At 41.0% G+C, this 23,407-nt stretch overlaps 1 protein-coding gene and 1 long non-coding RNA gene across 3 annotated transcripts in view; one reads left to right on the top strand and one right to left on the bottom strand.

Moving 5' to 3' along the window:
- Positions 1-23,407, bottom strand: part of LOC148354517 (uncharacterized) — a 106,322-nt gene that overhangs the window by 5,086 nt on the left and 77,829 nt on the right. The window lies entirely within an intron of this gene.
- Positions 776-23,407, top strand: part of gabrzb (gamma-aminobutyric acid type A receptor subunit zeta, b) — a 123,950-nt gene continuing 101,318 nt past the window's right edge. Inside the window, exon 1 of one of the 2 annotated variants that reach the window (XM_088351295.1) lies at positions 776-1,109. The gene's annotated coding sequence lies outside the window, so the exon portion shown is untranslated. The remainder of the gene's footprint in view (positions 1,110-23,407) is intronic. The other variant, XM_088351294.1, reaches the window with a different exon arrangement.

Below are 23,407 nucleotides of genomic sequence, written 5' to 3'. Positions count from 1 at the left end.
TCGGCACGGCTCACTAACAAGAACCGGCTCTTTCGGGTCCCAAACGGCTCTTCATGTTTTTTTTGCTTCTTTAATCCCAACATGACCAAATATGACGTAAAATTATGCACAAAATGACTTAAAGGAAGGGGGGAATAGAACAAAAAATAAAAAAATACCAAAATGAAAAAGCAGTGAAAAGCTGAGAAAAAAAGAAACAAAAGGAAGAGAAAAAAAGAAGGAAACATTTAGAAAAAAGACAGAAAAAAAGAAAAAAAGAAATGTAGGAAAAAAGTAAATAGAAAACAAAAAGAAAAAAGTAACAGGAATTAAAAACAAAAGTAGAAAAAAACACGGAAAAAAGAAGACAAAATTGTGTTGCATTCAAATAATTTCCAATGATATCAAGTGAATCTTGTTGCCAACATTGTACTTCCACTAAAAAATGTGATGAAGTACAGTTCTGTATCTTACAACCGACTCAATAAGCCCCCAAAAATGTTAATATTATGCGACAAAATATATCAGGAGGTAAAGAGAAATGGATAACTTGTGAAAGAATTGTAAGAACAAACGACGTTTGCAATTGTACATGAGTCAATTCATTCAAAAGTGAAAAATAATTTTGCATTGCCGGAAACTCCGCAAAATGTAACTTGATGTCAAGTTGTGGACATGTTTGATAATGAATTATCTTGCCACACTTGGGATTGCCGTTGCTCACTGTTGTTTCAAGCGTTGCTCACCGACTTTGTGTGAACGCTCAGACTCCTCCATTGGATTATTTTCTTGACTCTCTCCAATCCGCAGCAAGGACATTCGGTGTCAGTTTTGTCTTGATGCCATATTTCAAGATCGCGCGTTTGGGATATTCCACATCCTTCGGCTCGCCCACGGCGCGTGCGTCATTGCGCAGAAGCGCAAACCAGCCCTTGGTGAGAAAGGGAAAGTGCTGACTGGACACAACCAAATATTCTGTTGCCTTTACGCGTGAGCTCAGGATACGAAGATTCTCTATCTAATTCTTGAAATTGAACTGTCTTCACTTCGAGGACGCAGAGCAGCGGAGATCTCTTCCATGGCGGGCATCGAGTACGAGATGAGATATGTGCGGTAATCGTCCGAGTCAGGTAGGTTTTTATCATTCATCTGATATTAGCATGATATAATTGGCGTATTATTTTAATAATCAAGGGTTTATTCTGGTTATGCATTGCCGTGCGCGTTTCCCCCCCTGCACGCTGACGCGAATACGCATGGACGCATTTTAAGATTGGGGACTTCAAAGGTTGCAAATAACGATTTTTAAAAATAAAAATAATCTTGTGGAGACGTGTTTATTCAGGCAAGTAGTGTATTTGTCGTCTTTGTGCGTGCGTCAACCTTAATTGGTTTAAATTCATTATCTCTGCACTACTGCGTACTATCAATGTGTCAGAGTGAATGTTGCGTTAACGCGCTTTTGCCTTAACTATACATGTAATCTTGAACGTATATACGTTTAAATAAACTGAATTTAGGATCAAAATAGTTGGTTCTAAATAGTATTTCTGAGAACATTAAACAAATTACGGTAATCCCTCGGTTATCGCGGTTAATGGGGACCAAAACCACCCGCGAAAAGTGAAAATCCGCGAAGTAGCGACGCCCCTTCAAAAATGCTTAAAAAAAACAACGTTTTTTTTTTAATTATTATTTAGTTTTATTATTATTATTTTTTAGACCCGGTTAATGGGGACTAAAACAACACGCGAAAAGTGAAAATCTGCCAAGTAGCGACGCCTTTTCAAAAATGCTTGAAAAAAAAAAAAAAAAAAAAAAAAAAAAAAATATATATATATATATATATATATATATATATATATATATATATATATATATATTTTTATTATTTTGTTTTATAATTTTTTTTTTTTTAGACCCGGTTAATGGGGACCAAAACAACCCGTGAAAAGTGAAAATCTGCGAAGCAGCGACGCCCCTTCCAAATTTCGTAAAAATATATATATATAATAAAAAAAAAGAATTAAAAAATACATATATATATTATTATTATTGTTTGGACCCGCGAAGCTCTGAACCCGCGAACGTGAAACCACGAAGTAGCGGGGTCCCACTGTACTGTATTTTCCAGACTATAACTATCATTTCTTCCTCATGCCATGAGGCTCTTGAACTCCACCCCGGGGAATAAAAGCCCACATTAAACCCCACCCCCACATTTGCATATTACCCTATTTTTATGACAGTGTGTATTTTACGTAGCACTATTTAGATACTCCATAACAACACGTTATATTGGGTATTTCTGAATTCTATTTATTTTATTTTATTAATTTAGCTTTCAACACAAGGATACTGCTGGAAGTGTGAATTTCCCTACGGGGATGAATAAAGTTTCTATTTATATATATATATATATATATATATATATCTGTCTGTCTGTCTCTGTCCCTGTCTCTCTCCGTCTCTGTCCCTGTCTCTCTCCGTCTCTGTCCCTGTCTCTCTCCGTCTCTCTCCGTCTCTGTCCGTCTCTGTCCGTCTCTGTCAGTCTCTGTCAGTCTCTGTCAGTCTCTGTCAGTCTCTGTCAGTCTCTGTCAGTCTCTGTCAGTCTCTGTCCGTCTCTGTCAGTCTCTGTCAGTCTCTGTCAGTCTCTGTCAGTCTCTGTCAGTCTCTGTCAGTCTCTGTCAGTCTCTGTCCGTCTCTGTCCGTCTCTGTCCGTCTCTGTCCGTCTCTGTCGCTCTGTCTCTCTCTCTGTCTCTCTCTCTGTCTCTCGCTCTGTCTCTCGCTCTGTCTCTCTCTCTGTCTCTCTCTCTCTGTCCATTTATCTATATCTATCTATCTATCTATCCATCTATAAGGAGCACCTAAAAACCCCAAATTGCCAGTAATTGCTAAGTGTGCATTATAAACAGCAAAACATGGTGGATAAGATTCAAAATGCATTCATTATTTATATGTGAGTGTTACTACACAAGGATTGACAGTATACTACCACATTTGTGCAATGATTGATCAATCAAAAAAACAAATGACTCACCAAATTTGCAAAACATTGCATGCAATAGGGTGGCACAGCGGCTGAAAAGTAAGCCCTTCAGCCCCAAGGGTCTCAGGTTCAAATCCAGCCTCCTTGTGTGGAGTTTGCATGGGTTTCCTTTGAGCAGGTTTGGTCCCACATTCCAAAAACATGACTGGAAGGTTAGTTGGTGAGTCCGAATGGTCCCTCGGTATGATCAAGTGTGTACATGGTTGTATGTTTCCATGTGACTGGTAACTAGTTCAGGGTGCCCACTGCCTGAAAATGGCCGGGATGGGCTCCAGCACCCCTGGACTAAGGATAAGCCGTGCAGATAATGGAAGGGTGTATGCAACAAGACTTAAACCTGGGTCCCAGCGGTGAGAGCACTGGCAACGAAATACTAGACCACCACTGATACAACTGACATCTGAAAAACCATTCAATTGTATGTCATTGTTATTATTTTCACTCATGGTGCCATAAAGAATGGACAAAACTGAAAGTCGTCTTGAAAGCTACTCCTAATCCCAAAGGTGAGAACCACCAGGAAAAGTATGTGTGTGTCTGTGTGTGGAGTCGAACTTTGGAACAATTTACAAGACCAGATAAAACAATGTCCAACTATTCACTTGTTCAAATTTAAAAAACATTCCTGGCGGAATTTTGGGGGATGCACTTTATAATCTGGTGCACTTTGTTTTGCGGGAAAATACAGCGACTTGCAGTGTTCATTTGACCTCTGAGAAGTGATGGGTCCCGGGGACTCGCATGCTCAAAAATCTATGGGTCCCATCAGAGATCTATGGCTCCCCAAAATTTAGTCTTATCCAGGTTGAAATTGTAAATCGGCGACAAATATATCATATAAATCTATATATTCATTCTGTTTTAATCATCACAGTTTATTGGTAATACAAATCAGTTATCACTTCAAGATTTTTCAGTTCACAACAATATTGTACATTATACAAAATAATATTGCTGAAATAATTATATTAATCTATATTTTCATTCAGTTTTAATCATCACAGTTAATTGGTAATACAAAGCAGTTATCGCTTCAGATTTTTCAGTTCATATATTCTTCGTGGTTTGCTGTCCCGCCACAGTTGTAATGCCTTCTCAAAGTCCAATCCATTATCATCCTCCTCTTGGCGTCACCAGGAATAGAATTGAGTCAATTTTGGCAGAAAAGTCCTTTTCTTGCTCGGAGTATTCTTTTGTTTATTTTCTTTCGTCGAATTGTTCGCTTCAACACATGTCTTTTCCTTGCCTTCGCGGTCTTCTGAAGAATTTCTTCGCGTTTTTTTGATGCCGGAATTATTGCCGTTGTTACCACTTTCTGTGTTATGTTTCGAATTATTACCGACACTGAAGAAATTAAAATTTTTTTGTTGATTTGCACCTAATACCAACTGTTTTTACGGAGCCATACTTCCTTTCACTCGACAACCGCCGAGATCGGCGCGAGACCAAAACAACAACGACGAAAAGTTTGGAGTGCGGTAAATCTTTGTTTAAAAAAAAGTAATCTTGTAATAATGACAATTTGGTGTCAAAAACGTTGCGTCCCCAGCAAAAATGATGCGTCGCAGGGACGCGGGCAAACCAGAACACTGTATATATTTATATTGTTTATATTGTACATTATACAAATAATATTGCTGAAATATTAGTATATTTATTCATGCAGTTTTAATCATCACAGTTAATTGGTAATGCAAAGCAGTTATCACTTCAGATTTTTCAGTTCATATATTCTTCGTGGTTTGCTGTTCCCCGCCACAGTTGTAATGCCTTCTCAAGGTCCAATCCATTATTATCCTCCTCTTAGCGTAACCAGGAATCTAATTGAGTCCATTTTGGCAGAAAAGTCCTTGCTCGGAGTATTCTTTTGTTTATTTTCTTTCGTCGAATGATCCGCTTCAACACACGTGTTTTCCTTCCCTCCACGTTCTACCAAAAATTTTCTTCACCGTTTTTTCGTATCGGAATTATTGCTGTTGTTATCACTTTCTGCATCACGTTTCGACTTATTATTGACACTCCAGAAATGACCAATTTTGTGTTGATATTCACCTAATACTAACTGTTTTATTGGAGACATACTTCTTTCACTTGACGACAAGCACCACAACAATGACGTCATCTCGAAGCAGCGAGATCTCGTTCGCCGAGATCGGCGTGCGGACAAGAACTCGAACCGCGAGACCAAAACAACAAAAGCGTATCTGACTGACGAAAAGTTTGAACGGTAAATCGGGTAATAGTGACAATTTTGTGTCGAAAAAGTTGCGTCCCGGGTTTGAGACTATGCGTCCCCAGCAAAAATGACGCGTCTAGGACGCAGGGACGCCGGCAAACCAGAACACTGGACTCGATTCCCAAATGCCTCAAATCACTGCCGATACCTTATTAAAGCGTTCGTTGTTACAAAGGCATCCCCGAGTTTCACAAATGGTTTTAGTCCAACGCTCATCTTTGGAGGGAACCCAGATTAAGAGCCAACTTAATTGGTGCAGCTTTTGTTCACTCATTGCTTCTAAACTGCCAGCTGCCAGCTTTCAGATCTCTTAATGCAAGCCAAGCATCACAAACCGGGACTGGAGGGTAGAGCAATGTGATTTACATAAATAGAGTTGTGTGCGCTACAAATGGAAGCCTTATCATCAGGACTCCAGAGCCGTAAGTGCTGTTGTGTTTCCGAAATTTAGATGGAAAGCGTGTAACAAATCTCAACGCCAGCGACAGCTTTTGAAAATGAGTTTTCAATGTCATGATTTTATCTGCGTCCTAGTGGGGAACCTTGGAATTTTTATTGCAGTTCATATATTGCATTGACTTCCAGTGATGTACACCTTTAACGTAACACCGTTTAGATAGATAGATGTCTAGATAGATGTCTAGATAGATAGATAGATGTCTAGATAGATAGATAGATGTCTAGATAGATGTCTAGATGTCTAGATAGATAGATGTCTAGATAGATAGATAGATGTCTAGATAGATAGATAGATGTCTAGATAGATAGATAGATAGATGTCTAGATAGATAGATAGATGTCTAGATAGATAGATAGATAGATGTCTAGATAGATGTCTAGATAGATAGATGTCTAGATAGATGTCTAGATAGATGGATGTCTAGATAGATAGATAGATGTCTAGATAAATGTCTAGATACATGTCTAGATAGATGTCTAGATAGATGTCTAGATAGATGTCTAGATGTCTAGATAGATAGATAGATGTCTAGATAGATAGATAGATAGATGTCTAGATAGATAGATAGATACCTTAGATAGATAGAGATAGCTAGATGGATAGAGATAGATGGATAGATACCATAGATAGATAGATACCATAGATAGATAGATACCATAGATAGATAGATACCATGGATACCATAGATAAATAGATAGATACCATAGATAGATAGATACCATGGATACCATAGATAAATAGATAGATACCATAGATAGATAGCATAGATAGCATAGATAGCATAGATAGCATAGATAGCATAGATAGCATAGATAGATAGATAGATAGATACATAGATGGCAGTGTTCATTTTAGCTCTGAAAAGTGCTCAAAAATCTATGGGTCCCCAAAATTGAGTGTGCTCCATGCCCTTACAAACTGTCCTATTTTCCCTTACAAAATACAAAAAAAATTCAAGCATGTTCATTGATGTCGTTTTACATGTTATATTGGACATGTGTTTCCTTGTATTATATATATTGTTAATGAACATTTTGTTGTGAGACACTGAGTTGCTCGACATGAATGAGGTTTATTATGAAAAATGTTCAAAAATGAAGTCGTTTGGACGTTCACTGTAGAAGGAAAAAATGCATGCAAATAGAATTAAGTAGAATAATACATTTTCTTATTCAATGATTCATTCATTTTCTGCATTCAATTATTGTTGGTAATATACTGATTAAAAGGGATTACCACAAACCTGTCTTTTTTCATTTTCTCCTTTTATACTTCCTTTTTCTCTTAACTTCTTTATACAACATCATCATTCGTAATGTAATGCATCAAAGCAAGTGAGCCGTTGGAGAGCCGGCTCTCTTTAATGAGTTGAGCCGAAAGAGCCGGTTCTCTAAAAAGAGACGGACTACACAACTCGAACTGGAGATCGGCGTGCAGACGAAAACTCGAACCGCGAGACCAAAACAACAATGGCGGATCTGCCTGACCAAAAGTTTGGAGTGCGGTAAATCTTTGTTAAAAATGATAATGACAATTTCGTGTCAAAAAGTTGTGTCCCGGGGACGCACGTTGATTTGACACAATGCGTCCCCAGCAAAAATAATGCGTCTAGGATGCGGCAAACGAGAACACTGAGATAGATACTTTATTCATCCCCGTAGGAAAATTCACACTACCGGCGTGTGGCACTGTAAGAGGTCAGCCGGCAGGAATACTACTACTTAGTTTGTGTGTAAACATACTACGTGTGTATGGTTTAATATCTCGTGCATCCATTTAATAACTAGATGTTGCATCTTTTGTCACTAGTACGTTATAATTATTGTCAGAACCCAAACAGACAGAGGACCCAGATGCGTAACATTTTCACACAAGCTTTATTTTACGGGAATGGGGAAGTCATGCGTGTGATTCGGTGATCGCTGGGCGGAAGAAGTGAGAGACAGAAGTCAGGCGCAGGAAAACAGGAAGCCAGAGGCAGACGAGATTGAAACCGAACAGGACAGATGGGATCGATACTAGATATACGAGCAGATACCAGCTCAGTAGCCTAGATGGTAGTGTGCCCGCTTTGAGACTGGTAGGTCGCTGGTTCGCGCCTCGGCCGAGTCATACCTAATTGGTAAAATGGCGGCGCCCTCTGTTGGCTGCGGCTGCATCGGCTCGCTACAACGGGTCAGGTGTATCGACATTTCGTTCTGTGTACATTGTTACAAAGAATGACAATACAAAGGCAATTATTAATTATTATTATTAGATACCGGACAGAACGGAACAGACGAGATCGATACATGATACCGGATACTGGAGCAGGGCAGGACAGACGGAATCGATACCGGATGCTGGATACTGGAGCAAGTTACCGGACAGGGTAGGACAGGCGGAATTGATACCAGATACACGAGCAAGATACCGGACAGGGCAGGACATACAGAATCGATACCGGATACTGGCGACTTGGGCAGGATACCGGACAAGGTAGGACAGACTGAATCGATACCGGATCCTGGATACACGAGCAAGATACCGGACAGGATGATGCAGACGGGATCGATACCGGATACTGGAGACTGGCGCAAGATTCCGGATAGGACGAGACAGACGGGATCGATACCGGATACTGGAGACTAGCGCAAGATACCGGATAGGACGAGACAGACGAGGTCGATACCGGATACTGGACACTGGAGCAAGATACCAGACGGGATCGATACCGGATACTAAATACACAAGCAGGATACCGGACAGAGTCAAAATACAAGTCTTTCAAGTGCAGACTTTGGTTGACGGACTGACAAGGAGTGAATGAGAGCACTGAGTTTAAATAGGAGGGAAGCCAATCAGGCAACGAGCCGCAGCTGGCGCCAAATGGGCGGGCCCAGGTGAGGGCATGGTGCAACTTTGACAGATTATAGTAACTTCCTGACTGAAAATATTATTGAAGTTGAAATTGAAGTCATTAATACTGCTAACTCATAAGTGTGCTCATCTTCTAAAAAGTGCAGATGGCGTTTGTTTTTTTTAAACTCATTTATTTAGCGAGGGTTGAAGTTTTGTGTGTGTGTGCAGGCAATGACTAATGACAGCTCGACTGTTTTGTGCGTATGGTCATGTGGCCGTTACAAGCGGAACCCCGAGGCGCTATGAAGTCATTTATAGGTTAGAGCAAAGTCAAAATGGCCGCCCCCTGAGCTGAGTAAAAAATGGTGGATTACATTAGATTCTACAAACATTATCTAGAATATGATTTTCATCTAGACAAGTGTTTGTGCGCAGGGCTGTTGCTCACTATTTGGGTGTCTTGAGCACAAATCCACACTTCCTAGTGACGCTTTTCACGAGCTGGTTAACACCATCATGACCAAAGTGTTTGGTCATGTTTTTTCTTTTATTGTTTTTTTCTTTTTTTAACATTTTTTTTCTGGTGTTTTACTATGTGATAAATACGTGATCGATCTCTCTCTCTCTCTCTCTCTCTCTCTCATCTTTGACTCTCTCTCTCATCTTTGACTCTCTCTCTTTCTCTCTCTCATCTTTGACTTTCTCTCTCTCTTATCTTTGACTCTCTCTCTCTCTCTCTCATCTTTGACTCTCTCTCTCTCTCTCATCTTTGACTCTCTCTCTCTCTCATCTTTGACTCTCTCTCTCTCATCTTTGACTCTCTCTCTCTCTCTCATCTTTGACTCTCTCTCTCTCTGTCTCTCTCTCTCTCTGTCTCTCTCTCTCATCTTTGACTCTCTCTCTCATCTTTGACTCTCTCTCTCTCATCTTTGACTCTCTCTCTCTCATCTTTGACTCTCTCTCATCTTTGACTCTCTCTCTCTCTCTGTCTCTCTCTCTCTCTCTTTCATCTTTGACTCTCTCTCTCTCTCTCTCTTTCTCTCATCTTTGACTCTCTCTCTCTCTCTGTCTCACTCTCATTTTTGACTCTCTCGCTCTCTCTCTCATCTCATCTTTGACTCTATCTCTCTTTCATCTTTGACTCTCTCTCTCTCTCTGTCTCCCCCCCTCCCACCTCCCCCCCACTCCTCTCCCTCCACAATTTACCTGCAAATGAATGAGTCACAACACGTGGTAAGCTTCTCTGCTGGCTTTGATCCCTTTGATCTCCATAAGGGAATTAGGATTTTAGCACAACATGCAACTTCCGACAAAACTAACATAAAAGGCGACAGAAACAAAACGAAAATAAATCCAAACAGCTTAACAACATCAATCACATTACTGTGCATGTTGAGAGATTTGTCAGCTGTGAATTTAATGTTTGAAACAACTTTTTGCGGAGCACCAAAAGATCGTGGCTTACCGTTGACAGCACGCTGTTGGACTGCCAACAAACCCTGCCTTCCGGTCACATGTCTAAAGCCAAACCAAACCTTACCCCATACCAGCAGGTGGCACTGTTGGACTCATCATTGCAGGACACTTACACAAAAACTATACAACATATTTCAGCAGGAATTTCAATAAAACAAAAGTTATTATTACACCCGTTACACACACACACACATATACACACATATATATATATATTATATAAAAACCAAATCAATGTGTGTTAATCTTTATCAAAATACCCAATAGCAGCCTTTTGAATGTCTGATTAATATATGGCTTTTTTAATCTGTATACTGTATATCTGTGTCCTCCTTCCCCCGCCGTCAAACAAGATTTGACGCATGGCTGTCGCCCACATTTCCACTCTGTCAATTTCCCCCCCACCACTTCCATTCATGCATGCCATTGAAATTATCGCAGAGGACACCACAGGTTGATTTGAAGTACAGCTGCATCACAACGGTCTAAACCAGGGGTGTCCAACTCATTTTAACTCGGGGGCCACACGACAGAATAAACATTCTGTCGGGGGCCTGACTAGTAGATTAAAGAGAAAGAAAAAGAGAGATAAAGAAATAAGAGAAAGAGGAAGGGAAAATAAGAGAGAGGGCGGGACAAAGAAAGAGAGAGGGAGAGAGCGTGAGAAACAAAAGAGATAAAAAGAGAAGTCGTGAGAGAGGGAAAGAAAGAGAGGAAGAAAGAAATCCAAAGAAAAATAGAAATACAGAAGGACAGAAAAGAGAAAAGAAAGCGCAAAGGGTAGGACGGGAGAAAGAGAAAAGAGAGAAGAGGAAAAAAAAGGAAGTTAGAGCAAAATAAGTTAAAAAGACACAGAGAGAGAAAGAGACAAAGAGCAACAAAGGAAGATAAAAAGAGAGACACAGAGGGTGTAAGAGACAGAGAGTGGGAGAAAAGGGATGGAAGAGAGAGAGAGAGAGAGAGAGAGAGAGAGAGAGAGAGAGAGAGAGAGAGAGAGAGAGAGAGAGAAATAACTACAAGTCGAGAGAGAGGGAGAGAGCGTGAGAAACAAGAGATAAAAAGTCGTGAGAGAGGGGGAAAAGAAAGGGAGGGGAAGAAAGAAATGCAAAGAGAAAGAGAAAGACAGAAGGAGAGAAAAGAGAAAAGAAAGCGCAGAGGGTAGGAAGAGAGAAAGATGAAAGAGAGAAATAGAAGTTAGAGCAAAAGAAGTTAAAAAGAGATAGAGAGACAAAGAGCAACAAAGGAAGATAAATAGAGACCACAGAGAGTGAAAGAGACAGAGAGAGAGGGAGAAAATGGGTGGAAAAGAGGGAGAGACAGAGAGAGAGAGAGAGAGAGAGAGATAAATAAATACAAGTACACTGTCTTTGGTCAAGGCACCTGGCTTTGGGCCACATCAAGTTGACATATTTCAACCTGCAGCTTGTTTTTCTCTTGTGCTCCTCTGAGTGTTGTCTCGCGGGCCGGGTTCAAACCCTTAGCGGGCCTGATCTGGCCCGCCGGCCGCCTCTTTGACACCTGTGGTCTAAACCCTCCTGCTTTTGTCCTATTCTAAAATGTCAAAGTGTTCAAATTCTTCTTCAGAGAGAAAATCTTTCCCTCGGGCTTTCATTTTCAAGGAGTCAAAGAAATGTGGTCGAAGCATCGTTGTGGGGATGCCGAGGAGCTTTAAAGTCCTCTTTGATGAAAGGTGAGGGCAATGCATCATCCTTCGTCAGTGGTTCTAAGCCTTGGAATCTCGTCATAAGAAAACACATGATTACTATCGGGTTGTGCGTTCATCTTATAAAAATGAATCATCTTTCGAGTGGATTAGGATTCCGATTTAAACAAGCTTCATGTCAAGTGAAGTCATATTTATTTGTGACGCCCTTAATCACAAAGAGTCTCAAAGGGCTGCACAGATCAAAGACTATTGCAAACTACGGACTATTATGACACCATCCCCTGATCTAAAACCTACATGAGGGCAAGGAAAAACGCAAAAACCTCAACATGAGGAAAGTCAATTAAGTAAAGTCATGTTTATTTGTGATGCCCTTAATCACAAAGAGTCTCAAAGGGCTGCACGGACCACATATTATTGCAAACCACAGACTGTTATGACACTATCCCCTGATCTGAAACCTACATGAGGGCAAGGAAAAACTAAAAAACTTTAGCATGAGGAAAGTCAAGTCAAGTGAAGTCATGTTTATTTGTATCGCCCTTAATCACAAAGAGTCTCAAAGGGCTGCACAGATCAAAGACTATTGCAAACTACAGACTTTTATGACACCATCCCCTGATCTAAAACCTACATGAGGGCAAGGAAAAACGCAAAAACTTTAGCATGAGGAAAGTCAAGTCAAGTGAAGTCATGTTTATTTGTGACACACTTAATCACAAAGAGTCTCAAAGGGCTGTACAGACTACAGACTATTCTCACACTGTCCCCTGATCTAAAACCTACATGAGGGCAAGGAAAAACGCTAAAACTTTAGCATGAGGAAAGTCAAGTCAAGTGAAGTCATGTTTATTTGTGACACCCTTAATCACAAAGAGTCTCAAAGGGCTGCACAGACCACAGATTATTGCAAACTACAGAATATTATGACACCATCCCCTGAATGGTTAATAATCTATATTTACATTCAGTTTTAATCATCACAGTTAATTGGTAATACAAAACAGTTATCACTTCAGATTTTTCAGTTTATATATTCTTCGTGGTTTGCTGTCCCGCCATAGTTGTAATGAATTCTTAAGGTCCAATCCATTATCATCCTCCTCTTAGCGTCACCAGGTATATAATTGAGTCAATTTTGGCAGAAAAGTCCTTTTCTTGCTCGGAGTATTCTTTTGTTTATTTTCTTTCGTCGAATTGTTCGCTTCAACACATGTGTCTTCCTTGCCTTCGCGGTCTTCTGAAGAATTTCTCCGCCGTTTTTTCGTGCCGGAATGATTGCCGTTGTTACCACTTTCTGTGTTATGTTTCGACTTATTACTGACACTGAAGGAATGACCAATTTTTTGTTGATTTGCACCTAATACCAACTGTTTTTTCGGAGCCATACTTCCTTTCACTCGACAACCGCCACAATAATGGCGTCATCACGAAACAACGAGATCTCGTTTGCCGAGATCGGCGCGAGACCAAAACAACAATGGCGGATCTGCCCGGCGAAAAGTTTGGAGTGCGATAAAAAAAAAAAAAGTAATCTTGTAATAATGACAATTTGGTGTCAAAAACGTTGCGTCCCCAGCAAAAATGATGCGTCTAGGACGCAGGGACGCGGGCAAACCAGAACACTGTATATATTTATGAATTAAGATATTCCATCTTTATTCCATCTCCTGGTCCCTAGATTCAAGTCCTGGATCAGAAATGCATGAAAGCACATCACAGTCACTCCATTTGTCCAATTGTGTTTTTCATAGTTCCGATATTTCCACTCTAACTCCTCTCAACGCCGTGCATGCTGCTATAAAGCAAGTATGAGTGATGCCTGGTTTCCCCCTAAACAAATTGCATGAAATTGTTTCTTCATCAGAGCAGATAATCTTGTTTTCCCGCCGTCTGTCTTCGGTCGCTCGTTGCCAACGATTCGTGCTTTGTTTGCACGACATTTCATATTCGATTAGGTCGGTACCCGAATGAGTAAAGCAGAACTGTGGTTTCCTCAAATGTATTGCTGTAGTCGAGTGCAGAGATATTTAATGGAATCAATGAAAGATTACCGTAAATTCTGAACTATAAGCCGCTAATTTTTAACCCTAACCCTAACGTTCAACCCTGCGTCTTATTCAGCGATGCGGCCAATTTATGTCATTTTTCTAGCGGCCGCCAGCGGCGCTCGAGTACAAAAGGTAAAATTTAGACTGCAACTTCTCAGCTTGCGCACAAATTAAATTAGCCTAGATATATCCTCATCATGCAAATTGCAAAAAGAAAGGCACAATCGCAATCGAGCAGTCCGATATAGAAGGAACCAGAGCTATTGCACGTCAACTTTTTTGAATAAGAGAGCGTGGGAGGACGTCTACATGACAAAGTCTCTTTCCCATACTGAAGGAAGACGACTTTGATGACATCAGTTATAAGAAGGAAGATGAGGACGATTTACCGTGCTAACTACAAGTACGCTATGTTTTTTTAACAGAGCTGTTTACTGTGTTGCGAGCGTGTTGCTAGTAGCGTGTTGCTACCTGTCACAGTGACGGTTTGGGATGAAAGTTATATTATTATTATTAAAGTTTTGAAGACTCTCTCGGTGTACCGTCTTTCTTTGTAAATATGTGTAACCATGTATAATATGTATTTGCAACTGTATATTTTTGTAATGTATTTATTTTAGAAACTTATTCTGATATATTTTGCACGGACGAATTAAAAAAAAGGGGCGGGGCAAACGCGGGCTGACGGAAAGTGGAGTAATGGTGAGATGTGTTTGTGGACGCGGCGGACAATAGTGGATATATTTTTTCCCACCCTTACCTTTGGAAATATACACTTTTTTCCTTGGATTACTTTCAACGGGCACCCGGACTCTGCAGGTCTGCATTAAATCTTAAGTACTGGTATAATTTTGCCGGCTGTGTTTTTTGGACTGTATTGTGTATGGGTTAATTTCGTGTTTGTATTGCGTTTTTTCAATGTGGGCGCATGTGGCTAATATACAGGAGCGGCTTGTGTATGTACAAAATCGGTTTTCCTCCCGAAATGTGGTGGGTGCGGCTTATAATCAGGTGCGCTCTATAGTCCGGAATTAACGGTATTTCATAAAAAACAGCTATAAAGTGTCTTAATGGGCATACATGTTAAATTTCAGAAATGGGAAATCGGGAGATTTTTTTTCGACGCGATTATTAATAGTGAAATGAAATGAAATGTTTATTGAAGGTATTGTTGGATACATTAATCAAAACATGACACAAAAAGAAAAACTAATGCTGAGAGTGAGCATGGCCAAATAGGGTCACCTTACGCCCCCTCCCCTAAGGAAATTTGACAGATCTGTTTCTGCCAACCTTTGCTTAAAGGTTTGCACCGTATTTGCACTAATAACCCGGTCAGGTTAATGTCCTTGAGTAAGTAAGGGTTCCACACAACGCTGTTATATTCCAACATAAACGCAAAACATTCGAACTAAGAATGCTGGGTTCTTGTTGTAAAAGTGTCTGTAAATGTTTGATGCTATGTTATTGGCTTTGTTGGTAATTTTGGCGATATGCGTGATAAACTTTAGGTTTGAAGTAAGAGTGACACCCAGATCCTTATGTTCAGTAACAACATGCAAATCATGACCATTAATGTTATACAGCGGAACAGAACCATGAAAAAACAACTGTGCTAAGCATTTATGAGATGACAGTTGCAGTTGCCACCGTTCGGACCAAAGAAAAACTGATTTAATGTCATTTTAGAGAGAATCAATTGTTACTGCAACCTGGGTTTTTGGTAAGAAAGCTGAAAGTTTAGCATCATCGGCAAAAATTGAGATGTCACTACTTTGAATGGCCTCAGGTAGGTCGTTCACAAAAAACAGGAATAATAATGGTCCTAGTACTGAGCCCTGCGGTACCCCACTACAAACTTCCGACCACGCTGAAAGAACATCATCATTTTTTACGCATTGTTTACCATTTGACAGATATGCAGTTATCCATTCAAGCAGTTTTCCACTAATACCATAGCATTTCAGTTTTTGTAAAAGCTTGTCATGAGACACTTTATCAAAAGCCTTGCAAAAGTCTAAGTAAACAACATGACCAGCCATATTGTGAACAAAAAACATACTGGTAATATTATTCAAATGAGCTATCAAGTTAGTCATGGTAGAATGTCCGGACCTAAACCCATGTTGCTTAAACGTAAAAAGATTGTGCTCCTGTATAAATTTCCATATGGCATCTGAGATAATTTTCTCAAACACTTTACAGACGCAGCTTATTTCATAAAAAATAGCTATAAAGTGTCTAAATGGGTCAAGGAAGCTATATTTTCCTGGCTCCTCTGTGTTACGTGTCGAAATGCCCCCAATAAGCAGGTTGGCCCCTTGCATGGCTGCACGGCCGCTATTGGTGTGTGGGTGTGTGTGAATGGGTAAATGTGAAGCACATGGTAAAGCGCTTTGGGAAGTCCTCATTGACTTAAAAAGCGCTATATAAATGTAGATCATTTCATATTTTTTCCTCAAATTGAAGTCATTTTGATCAACCCACTGCTGTAGTCCCATCCATTCACCCATTATCTGCACCGCTTATCCCCAGTAGGGTCGCGGGGGTGCTGGAGCCCATTCCAGTCATCTTCGGGCAGTGGGCAGGGGACACCCTGAACTGGTTGCCAGCCAGTCGCAGGGCACACAGGGACAGAAATCAGCAAAATGATTTACCATTTGGAACCATGTGACCTATCCATCCGTCCATCCATTATCTGCACCGCTTATCCTCAGTAGGGTTGCGGGAGTGCTGGAACCCATCCCAGTCATCTTTCGGGCAGTGGGCAGAGGACACCCTGAACTGGTTGCCAGTCGCAGGGCACACAGGGACAGAAATCAGCAAAATTTACCATTAGGAACTATGTGGCCTATCCATCCATCCACCCATCCATCCATTATCTGCACCGCTTATCCCCAGTAGGGCCGCGGGGCTGCTGGAGCCCATCCCAGTCATCTTCGGGCAGTGGGCAGAGGACACCCTGAACTGGTTGCCAGCCAATCGCAGGAACAGGGACAGACAACTCGCTCGCTCACACCTAGGGACAATTTCGACCGGCCAATTAACCTGACATGCATGTTTTTGGAATGTGGGAGGAAACCGGAGTTAAAAAGCTTTCTCATCGATGGCGGTGGATACATTTGCATGGTCCTCTTTCTTGGGCCTTAATTATGTATTGCCTGATCGCACAAATATCGATTTCAAACTATGTGTCAAGCGCTGTAAAGGTTCCTCCAAAGCTAATGTCACTCTCTCCCGTGCTATTTGATTATTTACAGTGCGCAGTATTGAGCTGTTTCCACCATTGATTTTCACAGCCTTTGTGATGCAACTCTGGCCAAGTTCACGGACCCCAAAATGCAGACTCGGGCAATTAAAAAGCAAAACACAGTCAATTGAATTTCATCTGAATCCAAACCTCTTACACAGAACTAGCAGGTTGCTAAGTTTGGGTTTTCCTATACCTGTATTTTCGTTCATAAAGTTAAACATTTTGATTAAAGATTAAACCGGCATTGTTTTTTTTCTACTTTTGCATTCATTCGATTAAAAGTGAAGGTAAAGGATTTTATACGATTGAATACAAGTTTCATTTATTGAGTGCAATGGAGATTTTCAACGAGTAGGCTAAAGGTTCAAACGTTCCAAATGCAGAATATTTTGACCAGGGAATTTTAAAAACAGGACTCTGACGGAGGACGGCAGGCGATGTTTTGAGAACAAGGCCCTGATGACGTAGAAACGCTTGGTGTTGTTTTGAGTTTTCCAGACATTGCGACGCCCAGGGGGGGCTTCTTTGGCACGCTCATGGGAGGAGTCGAGACGCCATCTTGCGGGGGGACGTGGGCCGAGAGGAGAAAGCTAGAGGACTTCAAAGAAGGCTACACAGAGACTCGGGCGACATTAATTCGAATAATTCGACCATATTCGATGGAGTTCACTTAGTTAAATTGTCTATGAAATCAAATCTGCCCCCAGCTTTTCTTGTTCATCTTTTCCATCAAGAGACGAGCGCGCATTGTTGCGTGAATGTAGGTTGTGTTTGGTTAATGGAGTCAGATAACAAATTCGAACAATTTGGTCAACGATACATTATAATAATCAATTCGCAACAAAAGCGTGATTAAAGGTGGCATGCGTCGTTTTGGGTGTCCTTAAAAAAGTTGAAAGCAGCACCTTTTGTCTATTAATTATATGTTACCAATGCCTAGCTGAGTTCAAAGAGCCTTTGGGACTTGAAACATTAGGGAGCAGAAAGGAGGCGGGGGGTGTTGCGGGTTGGAATAGAGCAGGGGTGTCAAACTCATTTGAACTCGGGGGCCACACGAAAGAACAAACATTCTGTCGGGGGCCGGACTTGTAGATTAAAGCGAAAGAAAAAGAGAGATAAAGAAATAAGAGGACGGGACTAAGAAAGAAAAAAAAGGGGAGAGGGAGAGAGCGTAAGAAACAAAAGAGATAAAAAGAGAAGTCGTGAGAGATGAGGAAAGAAAGAGGAAGAAAGAAATCCAAAAAGAAATAGAAGGACAGATTCAGAAAAAAGAGAAAAGAAAGCGCGAAGGGTAGAAAGAGAGAAAGAGAAAAGAGAGAAAAGGAAAAAAGGAAGTTAGAGCAAAAGAAGTTAAAAAGACACAGAGATGGAGAGAAAGAGACAAAGAGCAACAAAGGAAGAGAAAAAGAGAGACACAGAAAGTGAAAGAGACAGAGACAGAGTGAGAGAAAAGGGGTGGAAAAGAAAGAGAGAGAGAGAGAAAGAAATACAAGTACAGTGTCTTTGTTCGAGGCACCTTTCTTTAGCAACATCAAGTTGACATATTTTAACCTGCAGCTGGTTTTTCTCTTGCGCTTCTCTGAGTGTTGTCTTGCGGGCCAGATTCAATCCCTTAGCGGGCCTGATCTGGCCCGCGGGCCGCCTGTTTGACACCTGTGGAATAGAGTAACTCATGCTCATGGATTTCTGTTACCGTAGCATGAAAGTGGAATAAGGACTATTTCTAACACAGTCCAAACAAAAAAAAGTTTATTTGTGCAAGTCTAAGAAATGCATGTACTTGCACACGCCACACAAGCAGCTTGACAGAGGCCGCAATGATGATTTAAGCCAGAAGATGGCCTCAGCAACTAAAAAGAACGTTTGAATCCAGGACAGCACCTTTAAAGAGACTAGTTACCTAGTGTGTGAACTACCTTGATTACAAAATGAAACACTGGAAAAATGTTTATTTTGTATTTTTGTATTTTAAGATTGTTTAACTAAAGTAAAATTTCTAATTCAAATGAGAACATTTGTCACAGAGAAGAAATCATTTTGCCTACTAGAACAGCTTTTTTCCATCTTCGCAACATTGCTAAAATTCGCCCAATGTTGTCTCAATCAGATGCGGAGATTATAATTCAAGCATTTGTTACCTCCCGTCTCGATGACTGTAATGCCCTACTCTCCGGTCTCCCGAAGTCCAGAATCAAGAGCCTTCAGCTGTTACAAAATGCTGCAGCCAGGCTTTTAACTAAGACAAGAAAGTTTGATCACATGACCCCGATTTTAGCTAACCTGCATTGGCTCCCTGTTAGCTTAAGATGTGATTTGAAGGTTCTGTTGGTAGTATACAAAATCATGCATGGACTTGCTCCCTCATATCTTTCAGAAATAATTTTCCCTTATGTTGCGGTCCGGAGCCTTCGCTCTGAAAATGCTGGTCTACTACTGATCCCAAGAGCCAAGAAGAAATCCGCGGGTAAGAGAGCGTTCTCCGTTCGGGCCCCAGTGCTGTGGAATGCTTTTCCCCCTGGTATTTGATAAATGGTTAATGGTAAATGGTCTGCATTTCTATAGCGCTTTTCAAGTCAATGAAGACCTCCCAAAGCGCTTTACAATGTGCTTCACACTTACCCATTCACATACACACTCACACACCAATAGCAGGCATGCAGCCATGCAATGCGCCTATCTGCTTATTGGGGTCATTAGGGATTCAGTGTCTTGCCCAAGGACACTTCGACATATAACACGGAGGAGAATCGAACCTGCGATCTCTTGATTTCAAGACGAGCGCTCTGCAACCTCAGTGGAATTGTTTCAATCCACGCTTAAAACACACTTCTATTCTATAGCATATGAACCTATATTTTATGTTGACAATATCTGTGTATTATTTGCCCTCATGTAAGTTTTAGATCAGGGGATGGTGTCATAATAGTCTGTGGTTTGCAATAATCTGTGGTTTGTGCAGCCCTTTGAGACTCTTTGTGATTAAGGGCATCACAAATAAACATGACTTCACTTGACTTGACTTTCCTCATGTTGGGGTTTTTGAGTTTTTCCTTGCCCTCATGTAGGTTTTAGATCAGGGGATGGTGTCATAATAGTCTGTGGTTTACGATAATCCATGCAGCCCTTTGAAACTCTTTGTGATTACGGGCGTCACAAATAAAAATGACATCACTTGACTTTCCTCATGTTGAGCTTTTTGAGTTTTTCCTTGCCCTTATGTAGGTTTTAGATTAGGGGATGGTGTCATAATAGTTTTTGGTTTGGAATAATCTGTGGTCTGTGCAGCCCTTTGAGACTTTGTCATTAAGGGCTATACAAATAAACATGACTTCACTTGACTTGACTTTGCTCTTGCTAAAGTTTGTAGTTTTTCCTTGCCCTCATGTAGGTTTTAGATCAGGTGAAGGTGTCATAATAGTCTTTGGTTTGCAATAATCTGTGGTCCTTGCAGCCCTTTGATACTCCTTGTGATTAATGATGTCGCAACCATAACTTCACTTGACTTGACGTTGCTCATGCTAAAGTTTTTGAGTTTTTCCTTGCCCTCATGTAGGTTTTAGATCAGGTGATGGTGTCATAATAGTCTGTGGTTTGCAATATGCATTTATTGGTAGTATATATTTTCTTGGTTTCTGAGGCAACATTGAGAAGGTTGGTTGGTTGGAGTTTGGAAGAGTGTGTGATTGGCGTAAGTTATGTGTGAATGTTGAGAAGAGTAGGGTGATGAAGTGTTCACGGGATGGAGTGCGCATGGCGTTAGAAATAAGGCATGAACAGTTGCTGGAAGAAGTTGAAAGTTTTAGGTACTTGGATTGTGATGTGGCTACAGTTGGTGGAATGGAGTGCGAGGTATTGCACCGAGTGAATCAAGGAAGCAAGGTTTTGAGTGCTTTGAGAAGAGTGATGAGCAACAAGAGTATGAGTATGGATGTTAACAGGGGACTTTATGAGAGTGTGATTGTGCCGACAGTGTATTATAGCGCAGAGACTTGGAGCCTGAACGCAGATTTAAGAAGGAAATTAAATGTTTTTAAGATGGAGTATGTTCGGAGTGACAAGATTGGATTGATTGAGAAATGAAATTGTGAGAGACAGAACTGGAGTAGTAGTGGAACTGAGCAATTGTGTGGATAAAAGAGAACTCGGTTGGTTTGGACACATTTTGTTTGTTGGGGTTGTCCATCGATTCGATGACGACCATCTTCTTTTATTTGTGAGTCTGCTGATGTTTGAACAGTCCGATCCTGGATTGTGGTCGGAGACTCAGGTAAAAGAGGATACCTGCGCAATGATGTTTTTTAAAGTGGCGTAAGGGGTGCGCTTTCCCCAACGCCACTATCTTGATTGTAAAGAGTGGCAAGGGAGACCCTAGACGACCGGCATCTTTCTACAACTGCAGGCAGCTAAAGGGATCCAGGTCTGTAGGAAACCGCCTCAAAGCGTGCCGCCACCAGCTTTTAGGATCACTCTTAGTCTGGACTCTACCCTTCGACCTGTTCGGCTTGGGTAACCCTACCAGGAGTACGAGACTCCCGCCGACATAGCTCTAGGGGTCATGGAGACGCGCAAAGTGCCCCAACACGATAAGGTGGTGATCCGTCGGGACACCATGTAGAGGATGGATGGGGAGCGAATGTTGAAGAGGATCCACAGAGCAGTAGTAAATGGAAGAAGACCAAGGGGAAGGCCGTGATTGACGTGGATGGATGGTGTACTGGAGGAAAGAGGTCTAAATGCAGTGGAAGCTAGAGCTCTTGTTGGTGATAGGAATGAGTGGAGAGGTGTTGTGAAAGGACTCGTCCTAAGGGATGGACAGGGCACCCGTATGATGCGGCAGGGGTAAACCAGTGAAAGTTGAACAGAAGAGTGTGCTGTGTCACTCTGGCCGCTTTCTCATGTCCCGTTTCATCTGAAAGGACGAAAGCATGACCGACTTGGGTGCCAAGGTGCTTAACTTGTTTGGGTGTTTGTGCATTTGGGTTGACTATGGTCACATTTTTTGCTACTTTTTCCTTTCTTTGTTTTTGTGTATGTGTTTGTCCAGGGTGGATAGATAGAAATATATTTTTTTTAAAACAGCAAAATTATGTCATGTAGGCTATGTAAAAAATATATTTTTACATTTTAAATATTATTTTAGGGCAGCACGGCAGCGCAGTGGTTAGCGCTTGTGCGGCACAGTTCATGTCATGGGAACCTCCTGCGTGGGTTCAAATCCAGCTCCAGACTTCCTGTGCGGAGTTTGTATGTTCTCCCCGTGCTTGCGTGGGTTTCCTCCGGGCACTCCGGTTTCCTCCCACGTTCCAAAAACATGCATTTCAGGTGAATTGGCCGGTCCAAATTGTCCCTAGGTGTGAATGAGCGAGTGAGTTGTCTGTCCCCGTGTGCCCTGCAATTGGCTGGCAACCGGTTCAGGGTGTCCCCTGCCCACTGCCCGGAGATGGCTGGGATGGGCTCCAGCCCCCCCGCGACCCTAATGAGGATAAGCGGTACAGCTAATGAGATGAGATGAATATTATTTTACCTTTTGGGACATATATCACGAAAATCTTAGAATAATAATTTTAAAAAATCCCGATTGAGCAACAATATATTATTTGTTTTGAGTTTTCACATAAAATCTGTGTAAATACGCAGGAAGAAAGCAACAATGAAATATAGCTCCAAAAGAATATAAATATGCGATCAGGCTCTGCACAGTCCACTACGCAATGTGAATTATAAGCATGAACGTAGCAAAATAAATCATGCTTGATAATACCGTTATAATTATGTACACTGTTCCCGCTCTACTTTGCAGTTTTTATTGGGAGTGACCGCTTTTATTTACTTTTTGTGACATCATTTTAGCCGAGTTTGCCTCATCTTAACTTCATTTTCTGATTTTGACCTTACCTTTTGCAGTGTTTCTTGATTTTTCTTTCTTTAAGTCAGAGTAGGTACAACTTGCAAGCCAGGTTTTCTTAAATCTGCATTTTCAAAGGTAAATGAGTAAATGAGATTGTTGGCGAAGACAATCTGTTCTTCCCTTTCCAGAATTCATCTTCCCATTCATCTATCTATCTAAAATGTTGTTGATTTTCATCAAAGAGTAAGTTAAGTTTCAGCTAAATAACCTTACCGGTGAGAGTCGAAAAGGCTTGGTTAACTCTTAACAATTGGCCATTTTGATTGATTCAACACTGCAGCCCAAAAAATATATTCTTTCTATATTGTGAGGATGGATGACCATTATCCTTTTGGTGTGAGTTTGAACCATTGTTTATCTTGAGTGCGTGTAACCTTCAACATTTAACATACCTTTATCACAAAGCTACGCATTTTTTAAAATTCCGTTAGCCTACCGTAAATTCCGGACTATAGAGCGCACCCACCACATTTTAAGAGGAAAACCGA

Source organism: Urocampus carinirostris, chromosome 13 (genome assembly GCF_059441175.1).
Source record: "Urocampus carinirostris isolate Australia breed hairy pipefish chromosome 13, RoL_Ucar_1.0, whole genome shotgun sequence".
NCBI lineage: Eukaryota > Metazoa > Chordata > Actinopteri > Syngnathiformes > Syngnathidae > Urocampus > Urocampus carinirostris.
Note: the sequence above shows the minus strand (reverse complement) of the source record. Positions and strands in the feature narration are given on the sequence as shown.